The following is a 10,381-nucleotide window of genomic DNA, read 5'->3' on the forward strand; positions in this document are numbered from 1 at the left end:
GTGTAATGCCGGGGATCGCGGCATTACAGAGCGGGGACGTGGCTTAAAGGACGTGACGTGTAACTCCGCCCCCGGCCCGCCCCTGCTCCGCCTCCATCCCGCCTCCGGTCCACCTCCTCCCCACGTCACAGCCTGCCCCTGCCCCCCTGCTGAGCCGACCTGGCTACTCTCTCCCGCAGAGAGCAGCCAGAATATCGGCAAGTATGCCCTGCTGTCCCTGAGACAAGGGTCTGTATGTATAAGAAAAAGAAACCTGAGGTAACGTTTCCTCCCTCTCATGAACTGAACACTCTTTTTGAAAGGGCTTGGGAAACTCCTGACAAAAAGTTACTGATTCCCAAGAGAATTTCTATGGCATATCCTTTTCCCTCTGAGGATAGGATAAGGTGGGAGTCAACACCCACAGTGGACAAAGCTCTAGCGCGGTTGTCCAAGAAGGTGGCGCTGCCGTCCCCTGACACGGCAGCCCTAAAGGATCCTGCAGATCGTATGCAGGAAACTACCTTGGAATCTATTTATGTCACTACGGGTATGCTGCTCAGGCCGGCCGTGGCATCGGCAGGGGTGATTAGCGCTATTGAAAAGTGGGCAGATACCTTGTCATCTGAAATAGACACCCTGGATAGGGATAGCATGCTTTTTGATGCTGGGTCATATCAGGGACGCTGCGGTCTATTTAAAGGAGGCTGCGAGAGATATTGGAATCTTGGGATCAAGGGCCAATGCCATGGCAATCTCGGCTAGGAGAGCGTTGTGGACTCATCAATGGAATGGTGATGTTGACTCTAAAAAGGCTATGGAGGCTCTGCCCTATAAAGGTGGCGTTTTGTTTGGTGATGACCTCGCGGACCTGGTATCTACAGCTACTGTGGGTAAGTCATCTTTTCTACCTTTTGTCCCTCCAGCAAAAGAAAACGCCTCAGTATTAGATGCAGTCCTTTCGGTATAATAAATTCAAAAAAGTACGAGGGTCCTCCTTCCTTGCCGCTAGAGGTAAGGGAAGGGGAAAAAGATCGCCGGCTGTGGCAAGCCCCCAGGAGCAGAAGTCCTTCCCGGCTTCTACCAAGTCCACCGCATGACGCTGGGGATCCGCTGCGGGAGTCCGCACCAGTGGGGGCACGTCTTTAGCTCTTCAGTCGGATCTGGGCTCACTCAGGCATGGATCCTTGGGAGCTGGACAGTTTGTACCCTTGGGTCACAATTGAGTTTCAAGACGTGCCTCCTCACCGATTTTTCAAATCGGCCTTGCCAGCTTCTCTTCTGGAAAGAAAAGTAGTGTGCACTGCAATACAAAAGCTGTGTCAACAACAAGTCATTGTCGCGGTACCCCCGTCACAACGGGGACAAGGGTTTTATTCACGCCTGTTCGTGGTCCCAAAGCCGGATGGCTCGGTCAGACCGATTCTGAACTTAAAATCCCTCAATCTGTATTTGAAAAGATTCAAATTCAAAATGGAATCTCTCCGAGCAGTGATATCCAGTCCGGAAGGAGGGGATTTTATGGTGTCAGTCGACATAAAGGATGCTTACCTACATGTCCCCATATATCCTCCACATCAATCTTACCTGAGGTTTGCTGTTCAGGATTGTCATTACCAATTTCAGACGTTGCCGTTTGGGCTTTCCACAGCTCTGAGGATTTTCACTAAAGTAATGGCAGAAATGATGGTGCTCCCAAGGTGTCACAATTATCCTGTACTTGGACGATCTCCTGATAAAGGCGAGATCAAAGCAGCAGTTACTAAGAAACGTTGCGCTCTCCCTGATGTGCTGCAACAACATGGTTGGCTCCTGAATTTGCCAAAGTCACAGTTGGTTCCGACAACACGGCTGTCATTCTTGGGCATGATTATGGACACGGACCTGCAGAGAGTTTTTCTCCCAGTGGAAAAAGCTCTGGAAATCCAGAACATGGTCAAAGGGATTCTAGAACCGGCAAGAGTGTTGATTCATCAATGTACTCGGGTGCTGGGGAAGATGGTGGCGGCCTACGAGGCCATTCCCTTTGGCAGGTTCCATGCCAGGGTGTTTCAGTGGGACCTGTTGGACAAGTGGTCCGGGTCTCACCTGCACATGCACCGGAAAATAAGCCTATCTTCCAGGACCAGAGTTTCTCTCCTGTGGTGGCTCCAAAGTTCTCACCTCCTAGGGGGACGCAGGTTCGGGATCCAGGATTGGATCCTGGTGAACACGGATGCAAGTCTCCGAGGCTGGGGAGCGGTCACACAGGGGGAAAATTTCCAAGGAAAATGGTCAAGCCAGGAAGCTTGTCTGCACATAAACATTCTGGAATTAAGAGCCATCTACAACGGCCTTCTACAAGCGGAACATCTCCTTCGAGGACTGCCAGTCCTGATTCAGTCGGACAACATAACAGCAGTGGTGTACATAAACCGCCAAGGCTAAACAAGGAGCAGAGCAGCGAAGGCGGAGGCCACAAGAGTTCTCCGCAGGGCGGAAAAACATACAGGCGCTCTCTCGGCAGTCTTCATTCCAGGCGTGGACAACTGGGAAGCAGATTTCCTCAGCAGACACGATCTCCATCCCGGAGAGTGGGGTCTTCATCAAGAGGTCTTTGCAGAAGTGACAAGTCATTGGGGAATTCCTCAAATAGACATGATGGCGTCTCGCCTCAACAAGAAACTTCAGAGATATTGTTTCAGGTCGAGGGACCCTCAAGCCAGTGCGGTGGACACCCTGGTGACGCCCTGGGTGTTTCAGTCGGTCTATGTGTTCCCTCCACTTCCACTCATTCCAAAGATGATAAGCCTCATAAGAAGAACAGGTGTTCAGGCGATACTCTTTGTTCCAGATTGGCCACGGAGGGCCTGGTATCCGGATCTTCAGAAACTGCTCATAGCAGATCCCTGGCCTCTTCCTCTAAGAGAGGATCTGTTACAGCAAGGGCCATGCGTGTTTTAAGACTTACCGCGGTTGCGTTTGACGGCATGGCGGTTGAACGCCAGATCTTAGCCCGGAAGGGTATTCCTGGTGAAGTCATCCCTACACAGTGTACGTACACCTATATCTGTACGTACACTGACATACACACACCAACATCTATACATAAACACGCTGACCTCTAAACGTACACCAACGTACCCACACCTGCATCTATACCTACACATGCTGACACCTGGACGTACACCGGCTTACCCACATGTGAATCTATACATACATGTGCTGACACCTGGACATACACTGATGTACCCACACCTAACATCTATACATACACATGCTGACACCTGGACATATACAGCCGTACCCACATTTGCATCCATGCATATACAGATGTAGGTGTGTGTACGTCAGTGTACGTCCAGGTGTCAACGCGTGTATGTATAGATGCAGGTGTGGGTACGTCTGTGTATGTCCAGGTGTCGAAATGTGTATGTATAGATGCAGGTGATGGAACGTCAGTGTAGGTCCAGGTGTCAGCGCGTGTATGTATAGATGCAGGTGCTTGTATGTCAAGATGTCAGTGCATGTATGTATAGATGCAAGTGTGGGTACGTCGGTGTATGTCCATTTGTCAGCGCGTGTATGTATAGATGCAGGTGCTTGTACGTCGGTGTATGTCCAGGTGTCAGCATGTGTATGTATAGATGCAGGTGTGGGAATGTTGGTGTATGTCCAGGTGTCAGGGCGTGTATGTATGGATATTAGGTGTGGGTACATCAGTGTATGTCCAGGTGTCAGCGCATGTATGTATAGATGCAGGATAATAATCACACAGCGTGCCCCACACCAACCACAAAGCTCCCTCCACCCCCCTGTATGACATAAACACAGCTAATTCCACTTACACACAATAATTTCAGTTTGCGACCAGGAGCCGGCAATGTATGTGCGCCCAAATGAAGCCACTGTACATGCCCTGCAGGCTGCTATTTACTGCACAGGTGCAACAAATTTAAATGCCCTATCTTTAAAATGGGGCATATTTTACTAAATTAAAAAAACCTGTAACTTTCTGAAAAACCTTAACCCCAGAAGGCACTACACTAACATCTGGGTGTAGAGTTGGATCTTGATCCAAGGCACCAACAGGCTAAAGCTTTGACTGTTCCCAGATCCCTGACGAAGCCCCTGAGGGGGGGAAACGCGTTGAAGCTGCACCAAGTGGACGAGATCACCCGAGCAACGCTGACTACACACACCTCGCTCACACCCCCGGAAGCCGCGGACCGCGAAACCGGAAGCTGAAGTGGTGCGTTCCAAAGCCCACGAGCAGTGCAGAGTGGAGAAGCACTGCGGCTCTGGGAGGCGGCAGCCGGCTAACAACTGAGAAGGGGGCCCGGACAGAGACGGAGATCAGGCACACGGAGCGGAGGATATAAGGTATATCAACAACGCATACTGCGATCAGTAACTACCTGTGTCAGCATACACTAATCTAAAAAGGGTGTATAAGGTCCTGCTGCTTTGGTTCATACAAGCACTTAATGAGACCATAGTGTGACTTTATAAACACACAACTTTTAAAAAACCAGCACGGTTAAAAATACCGGAAAGCCCTTGCGGCAAAGGAAATCAGGTCTCAGGACACTTGAAGCCTCACTAGAGTGAGATTAGAACTTGTAGCGGGTGCAGCAATCCCGCAAAGGAACTCTTAGCACTTGCCCTTACTGCCGGCATTCTGGCGGGTGGAATGCCGCTGTCGGGATCTTGACAGCCAGCATCCCACCCGCTGGTAAATAGTATGTAAGCCATCTGAGGCAACTCTTTGGCCCTTCCTAAAACATATTTACTCTTTCTATATGTGGGAGTAAAGGAGGGCCTAGTCACAGATATAGGAGTGGATTATGATGGAAAACCAACTCGAGAAATATCTGGAACCTAATGGGCCAGGGTCTTTTGCTACAGTTGAGCCTGTAACAACATGCTAATGTCACCACACAGCCCCAGTGGCGGATTTCTGGGTCTTGCCACCCCTGGGCACAACAATATTGGCCGTCTCCCCCCCTTCCCCCCCACACACACACAGCTACATGCACCTTCTGAGGACCTTTGCAACACATTCCTCTTACTTCTACTTTCCTGATTGCATGGGCCTTGTGATCTCCCTGTGCTGTACAGAGGTCACATGACATGGATGCAAGTACTGATCACTCCCTTCCAGTGAGCTCTGCTTACCTTCAATGGCAGCACTGTGCACACATTGGCATCCCCCTTTCTCCACAGCTCCTCTCTCTGCATTTGACATAGCAAGTCACACGCAGCACTCAGCACTCGTGAGACAGAGCGGCACGCGCAGGCTGGAGAGGAGAGCCGATGCTGTCCCCATAAATCAGGTACTGAACTAACTGGCGGTGCAACAATATTTGGTGTGCAGAGACTCTATTTCAGCGGCAGCCTTTCTGTGTGCCTACGAAGACCCATTGGGCCCCAAGCACCCACTTGTGCTGCTTGGTGGGAAGTCCGCTTTTGGAAGGTGGTACGGACAACGGCCTGGTGTGCCGCCCCCAGGAGGTGCTTCACGTTCCTAATGGGAAATCCAGCACTGCACAGCCCTTCCCTGGTGTACATCTGTGCGTCCTAATTTCCAAGGACTGAGGCACCCACTGTCAGAATCTGTACTGCGCCTCTGTAGGATCCCCATTGGGATGAATCAGCCACGCAACTCAAATGGAAAACAACCTCTACTGCACTCAACATCACCAGTGCTCACACTATATATAATGCTATATACTATGCCATAGTGGTGCTTACTATATAACACCTCCTACTGCGTCCCCCCTGGCAATGAGCATGACACCCAGAGAGTGAAACCCCTGGCAGTGAGCATGACACCCAGCACGTGAAACTCTTGGCATTGAGCAGTTATTGTAAAAGTAATTAGAAGCTTTACTATAGGGCATAGTGTATCACAGATATTGTGGTGAGTGACATAATATGTTCCAAAGGGCATTAATGTGTGGGGCTTAACATGGTGGAAATTACTGTACTTTTTTCCCTGTGGTGGCCGAGGTCTGTTGGTCCAGGGTCAAAAACTGGGGTGTAAGGTAGTCTTTTCCTGCAAGGCTACGCCCATTTTATGGAGACCATACCCATTTTTGCGAGGTCACGCCCCCCCCATCCCGTCCGGAGCGCTCACGCAAATATAGTTTTTTTTATATATATATGGGGGAGGGGCACAATTTTTAATGCCAATGGTGGCGGGGGGCACGCATTTTTAAATCTCGCATTTGAAGCCAAATTGTTTAGAAACAGCCCTGCAAGAAAATATCTGCAAATCCAACGTTACCATAAGTGTGGCATATACCTGCGCTTGCTCGCGGGGTGAGAACATCTCCCTAATTGAATTCAGCGATATAAATAGAGGTTGTGCAGCAGCCACAGAAAGGGTTCATCTCTGCAGCTTGTCACTAAATTACATTGTTGCAATTTTAGCTGGGAGCTGCAATAATTACTCTAATACATAACACAGCCAACACTTCTATGTTCACACAATATACTGCATGGTGAATATAGAAGTGGTGCTTACTAAACAGCACCTCCTACTGCATTCCACATCACTGCTGGTCACACTCATATCAGGCCCAAAATGCTGTATACTATGCCATAGTGGTGCTTACTATATAACACCAGGTGCTGTGCAGTGGTCAAAACACACTAACTGGTCCCATGCTGTTGTTGAACTAAAGGCCTATACACACGGTGAGATTCGGGCTATGCCCGATTCTCAGTATGCGACAGGGGCTAGGTCGGCATCACAAGCACATAATAAGTATGTACTGATTTTGTGCGATTTTGGCAAAGTGTCAATTTTGACTATCTCTTCTATAGAGGTAGACTGTGCAGGCAAGACAATTTTGACTATCTAGGCTTGCGATGCCGGGACCGCGCATCGGCATTGAATCGGGATGGCAAGGTGACTTTCACCTTACGATCTGCACTAACTTTTCTTACGATTTTGACTATATAGTCAAAATCATAAGAAAATATCTCACCGTGTGTACACACCATTAGTGTTCCAGTGGGGAATTGAGTGTTCCAGTGGGTGACCATATAGAATGTGTGTGGGGCACCTGTACAGTATGGGTTGTGATGCTATTTATACTCTTTATCTTCTGACAGATTAAACACCCCTGCAACGAAGTCGGATTAACAACAAATCATGTTGGGTGCGGCTTGCCGAAGGTGACGTGGTAACATCAGACACTGATCCGATTGATTTGAATCTATGATGTAAGTGAGCATTTATTGTGGAGTAAAATTTTTAAATATACTCAGTAGTGTGCACTTCATTTTACTCTTACATATCTATCTGTGAAACTAATTCAGACATGATCGTAGCCATGCAAAATTTTGCATGGCTACGATCAGTTACTCAAACAAGTGGGGGGATGCCCAGCATGTCAGGCCCTAGCACCCCTCCCCATCCCGGCATAAGTACAAAAGCATCGCACAGCGGCAATGCTTTTGTACTTGACGAGTAGCTCCCTACCAGCGCATCTACTGCTGTCCGGGTCACGCAGCCACCGCGGCCCGCCCCCACATGGTCCGGGCACGTCTGTGTTGCATGGACCGTGCCCCCAAAATGGCGGCACAATGCAGCCAGCCCGACCCCTCCCACCCAGTGACCGCCTCTGCCTGTCAATCAGCACTGCAGAACCAGCGCATGAGCAGTTCAGACCTTTTCGCCTGTTGTGTGAATATGCACAGCAGAGATCAGGTCTGAATTAGGCCCTATATACAGCGATCAGTAAGGCAGGGATCTGCTGCTGCCAGTGAGGCAGGGATGTGCTGCTGCCAGTGAGGCAGGGATGTGCTGCTGCCAGTGAGGCAGGGATCTGCTGCTGCCAGTGAGGCAGGGATGTACTGCTGTCAGTGAGGCAGTGATGTGCTGCTGTCAGTAAGGCAGGGATGTACTGCTGTCAGTGAGGCAGTGATGTGCTGCTGTCAATGAGGCAGGGATGTACTGCTGTCAGTGAGGCAGGGATGTGCTGCTGCCAGTGAGGCAGGGATGTACTGCTGTCAGTGAAGCAGGGATGTGCTGCTGTAAATGAGGCAGGGATGTGCTGCTGTCAGTGAGGTGGGGATGTGCTGCCCACTATCTCCCTATCACCCCTGCCTGAGTCACCCACTTTCCCTGTCACCCCTACCTCAGTTAACCACTATACCAGTCACCCCTGCCTCAGTCACCAACCATCTCCCTATTACCCCTGCCTCAGTCACCCACTGTCCCTGTCACCCCTGCAACACTCACCCACTATCTCCTTATCACCCCTGCCTCAGTCATTTACTATCCCTGTCATCCCTGCCTCAGTCACCCACGTTCTTCCCATACTTACCCAACCCCTTCCTATCACCCTCCGTCAGTTGCTTCCTATCTCCCTGTCACCCCCTGCCTCAGGTGCCCACTATCGCTGTCACCCCCTGCCTCAGTCACCCACTATCTCCCAGTCACCCATGCCTCAGTCACCCACTATCTCCCAGTCACCCATGCCTCAGTCACACACTATCTCCCAGTCACCCCTGCCTCAGTCACCAACTATCTCCTAGTCACCCCGGCCTGAGTTACCCACTATCTCCGAGTCATCCCTTCCTCAGTCACCTACTGACACCGGTGCAGGCATTTCTGCTGGCGGAATCCTGAGGTGGTAAGCAGAATTGTGCAGTGTCCTATTTCAGCACCAAAACAGTACTTTAAGTGTTGTGGGTGGTATTTTAGTTGGATGTAACCTCTTTCATGTCTAAACCTGATGCTTTTGGGTGCTTAAACAGTAATGTACTTGAACAGGACAGCTTTTCCTTGAATGAACAATGTACTTGAACAGCACATCTTTTCCTTTCCAATATCTTGCCTCTGCAATGACATACACAGTGGTAAACTCAAAGCAATGCTTTGTAGATAAACGCCTAACAGAATACTTTAAATTATCTTTCTAGTCTCTCTAGTATGGGAGAAAAATGCACTTGAAAAGGATAGCTTTTCCTTTTTTATGCTACCAACACCGTTTTCTTGATACATTCCATTTTTAAACTTATTCCTTTATGTACCAGTAGTTAGAAGTAGAATAACTCTAACAGAGCAAAATCATCTATGGCAGCATCACACTGGATAAGTTCTATCTCATCTGATGTTGGAAACTAAGCAGTGTTGGGCCTGGTTAGTTCTTGGATGGAAAACCACCTGGGAATACCAGGTGCTGTATGTGTTTTTATACCACCAGTACCGTTTTCTTGATACATTCCATTTTGAAACTTTTTCATTTATGTATCCAGTAGTTAGAAGTAGAAGAGCTCTAACAGAAACTACCAAGCTCATCTACAGCCACACCACACTGGATATGCCCAATCTCATCTGATCTAGGAAGCAAAGCAGTATTGGGCTTGGTTAATACATGGATGGTAGACCGCTTGGGAATACCAGATGCTGTAGGTGTTTTTATACTACCAGCACCGTTTTCTTGATACATTCCATGTTTAAACTCTGTGGAGTCTTATTTTGTGTCTACTTCTTATCTACATTTAATTCCCTACCTCTAATCAAGGCATTTTTAAATGCTGGGGGCTTCCATGAAGTGAGGCCTACCCAGGCCTCAGGTCTGAATTTGAATGTTCTTGCGAACTAACTGTGGGGGTACATGTACTAAGCAGTGATAAAAGTGGAGAAGCGAGGCAGTGGAGAAGTTGCCCAAAGCAACCAATCAGAAATGATGTAACATTTCTAATTTGCATACTTTAAAAGTATACAGAGCAGCTGATTGGTTGCCATGGGTAACTTCTTTTTGTGGGCATTGTTTTGTGTCCAGACCGGTGGCAGGTGGAGTGCATTTGCTGGGAAGGCAGGAAGACCTTAGATATGCTGCATCTCCTGATGTGTCTCCCTCAAGTGGCTGTCAGCAAGCAAATGCATGCTACACACCCCATTCCAAGCTGATTGTGACATCAAAGAACACGCATCATAGAACAGGCATGCTAGAGCATGGGTCTTCAACCTGCGGCCCTCCAGCTGCTGTGAAACTCCGCTTCCCAGCATGCACTGCCTCAGTTTTAGCATTGTCTCCACGGAGGAATTTATTATAATTAATTTTGATGTTCATCATCTTCTCCACATTTTCTGTAAGTAACCTTCTATGCCGATCGCAGACAAGGTGACCAGCTGCACTAAACACTCTTTCGGAGTACACACTGGAGGAAAGGGGGCAACGTAGGTAAAATAAAGCCAGTTTGTGCAAGGGCCTCCAAATTGCCTCTTTTTCCTGAAAGTATACGTACAGACTGTCTGACATGCCTACTTGGATGCTGTCACTCATATAATCCTCCACCATTCTTTCAATGGTGACAGATTCACATGCAGTATTCGTTGGCAGGTTCTTAAGCCTGGACCAGATGTCAGCACTTGCTCCTGACTGCCCTGCATCACCGCCAG

General features: G+C 48.9%; 1 pseudogene; it reads left to right on the forward strand.

Moving 5' to 3' along the window:
* Window positions 1-9,272: 9,272 nt before the first annotated feature.
* On the forward strand, window positions 9,273-9,391 carry LOC134981761 (5S ribosomal RNA; annotated as a pseudogene).
* Window positions 9,392-10,381: the final 990 nt, after the last annotated feature.

This window comes from Pseudophryne corroboree, chromosome 12 (genome assembly GCF_028390025.1).
Source record: "Pseudophryne corroboree isolate aPseCor3 chromosome 12, aPseCor3.hap2, whole genome shotgun sequence".
NCBI classification, from domain to species: domain Eukaryota; kingdom Metazoa; phylum Chordata; class Amphibia; order Anura; family Myobatrachidae; genus Pseudophryne; species Pseudophryne corroboree.